Below are 3166 nucleotides of genomic sequence, written 5' to 3' on the forward strand. Positions count from 1 at the left end.
ATACTGAACCAGAGAGGACCCTTCATAGACTTAGAAGGGAAGCAATAGGGAAGAGAGTACTGAGAGAAGAGGAATCTGAAGGAGAATCTGAGGACAATTTTGAGGAAGCTCTAGATCTCAACATGGATAGAGAAGTTCACAACCATGAGAGAGCTGATGGAAACAATGCCATTCCCGAGAGGAGGGTTCTTAGTTCATACATAAACCCACCCTCTGGGAATTGTGGTAGCAGCATTCAGAAACCACCCATCCAGGCCAACAATTTTGAACTCAAACCACAGCTAATATCACTTGTGGAGAATCATTGTTCATTTGGTGGGAGTGCTAATGAAGATCCAAACCAACATCTCACAAAATTCCTGAGAATTTGCGACACTGTGAAGTCCAATGGAGTCCAGGAAGATACCTATAAACTGCTCTTGTTCCCATTTTCACTTAGGGACAAGGCAGCTAAGTGGCTGGAATCATTCCCAAGGGGGAGCCTAACAACCTGGGATGAGGTGGAAAGCAAGTTTCTGGCACGTTTCTACCCCCCACAAAAGGTCAATAGGCTTCGATCTGAGGTTCAGACGTTTAGACAACAAGATGGTGAAACTCTCTACGAGGCATGGGAGAGATTCAAGGATTTGACAAGGAAATGCCCACCAGACATGTTCCATGACTGGGTGCAATTGCATATTTTCTATGATGGACTTTCTTATGAATCAAGGAAGGCTGTAGACCATTCATCAGGAGGTTCATTGAACAGGAAAAAGACTGTGGAAGAAGCCATTGAAGTGATTGAGACAGTGGCTGAGAATGAGTACTACTATGCTTCAGAGAGACACAACACTAAGGGAGTCATGGAGCTGAGCCATGTTGATACAATTTTAGCCCAAAACAAGGTGTTTGCCAAGCAACTAGCAGAGCTCACCAGGAAATTAGAAACAAAGCAAGTGGCTGCAATACACACACAAGATCAAGAGGAAGTAAGCACTGAAGGAGGTGATTGGGAAGAGGCCAACTATGTGGGAAACCAACAAAGGCAATCATATGATCCACATTCCAACACTTACAACCCAGGATGGAAAAACCACCCAAACTTTGGGTGGGGAAACCAGCAAAACCAACATAACAGGTCCACATACCAAAACTCCAACCAAAGATCATACCAAGCCACACAACACACTTACTCCCAACCATCATATCATGGCCAAAATAATCAACCTACCCAACCTAATCCGAACCAACAATTTCAAGATCAATTAAACAGGATAGAAGGAATGCTGGCAAACATGGGCCAGGACATAAGTGAGTTGAAAAGCTTCAGGGATGATGTGAGATCTACCTTAAGAAACCATGGTGAAAAACTCAAGAGGATGGAGTCTCAAGTAGGAGAGCTATCTCAACAGGCCCCCAAATCAACTGCAGTGTTCCCTAGTGACACAGAAAAGAATCCTAAAGGGGAACAAAAGAGAGTGAGATGGGAAGAATGCAAGGCCATCACCATATTGAAGGAAGTCTCAGAAGAAGAAGGAATTAGACCCTCAGAACAGGAGCCAGAAATCTTGAAGGAAGGTGTGGAAGAAGCTAAGCAGGAAAGTGAAACTGAGCAAGCCAAGGAACTGCAAAAAGGCATGCTGGAAACATACCAACCAAAAGCACCATTTCCTCAGAGGTTAGGAGGAGGTGAAAAAGGGCAAACCTATTCAAGGTTTTTAGAGACATTTAAGTCTCTCTATATCAATATTCCCTTCCTTGAGATTCTCCAGCAGATGCCTACACATATCAAGTATTTAAAGGAATTGCTGAGCAAGAAAAGAGTTTTGAAGGGAGGACAAACTGTAATAATGAACAAAGAATGCAATGCCCTCATCAGGAAGGACATAGTCTCTAAGAAAACAGACCCAGGAAGTTTTCATATCCCCTGCATCATAGGGGAAACAAAAATTGACAGAGGATTCTGTGATCTAGGAGCTAGCATAAATGTGATGCCTCTGACTCTTATGAAGAGGCTACAACTGAATGAGGTAAAATCCACTGATGTAATCATACAACTGGCTGACAAAACTCAGAAGCAAGCTGAAGGGGTAGTTGAGAATGTGCTGGTGAAAGTGGGAAATTATTTCTTCCCTACAGACTTTGTCATTTTAGACATGGAGGAAAGCTACCTACACCCTATCATTCTGGGAAGGCCATTTCTAGCCACTGCTAGAGCGCTCGTAGATGTAGAACAAGGAGAGCTAATTTTGAGAATACATGATGAACAGCTCAAATTCAAGGTTTTCAAACTTGCATCTGAGCCTGAATCAGAACCTGAAAAGCCTAAGGATGATAATAGCCATCTGTGTTTGGAGGAAAACAATCCAGCAGCTGAAATTCTGAAACAGTCCGTGGAAGGCAAACAAGAATTGCAAGAGTTAAAGCCACAAGAATCAATAGAAACAGATCAGAAGGATCCTCATGGCATAAGGGTCAATGAAGAAATCCTCAAGAGAAAGGGAAGAATTGTAAAGAAATTGCCAAGAGGATGGAGAAACAAGAAAATTCCCACTGAAGGTTTCTCTCCGGGAGATAAAGTGATATCAAGTCATTATCTGCCGATTCCACCTGGCCTCAAAACCATTCCTTCCCAGCTCCCTCAAGTGTTCACAATCAGGAAAGTTCTTTCTATGGAACATTTAGAAGTCATGAAGGAATCAAATGGGAACGTTTTCATAATGAGAGGAGAAGGCATCAAGCACTACAATCCACCCTAACAAGGGACAATCGTCAAGCTAGTGACGTTAAAGAAGCGCTTCGTGGGAGGCAACCCATGTTTTAGTATCCTTACTCTTTATTGTTTTGCTTTGCATCTAATAAAGCAGGGTTTCTTATGCATGAACTTGAATCCTCAGGACAACTGTTGAAAGAGTGCACTAAACATTGCATGTAAAATACAATTGGTATCTAAGTTTGGTGTGCCTGAAGGCATCCCAAATTTTATTCAAATTGTATTCAATCTTTCATTCAAAGTGCACAACCAAACATTAAGTTTGGTGTTCCTTTTGAACACAGTTAATGAAAAGCAAGAAGTTCCTCTGGATTTAGAAATTCATGACAAGTATACCATTTGCATGTTTTAATACTTTGATTTCAATTACTTTAGGTAGTAAAATTGTTTAGGATCAAAGAGCCAAAGTGACTA

At 41.8% G+C, this 3166-nt stretch overlaps 1 non-coding gene across 1 annotated transcript; it reads right to left on the reverse strand.

Moving 5' to 3' along the window:
- Window positions 1–548: 548 nt before the first annotated feature.
- Window positions 549–652, reverse strand: LOC112788486 (small nucleolar RNA R71). The gene has a single exon (XR_003195848.1). It is a non-coding gene; the product is annotated as a small nucleolar RNA R71 (small nucleolar RNA).
- Window positions 653–3166: the final 2514 nt, after the last annotated feature.

This window comes from Arachis hypogaea, chromosome 20, assembly GCF_003086295.3.
Source record: "Arachis hypogaea cultivar Tifrunner chromosome 20, arahy.Tifrunner.gnm2.J5K5, whole genome shotgun sequence".
Classification (NCBI taxonomy): Eukaryota; Viridiplantae; Streptophyta; class Magnoliopsida; order Fabales; family Fabaceae; genus Arachis; species Arachis hypogaea.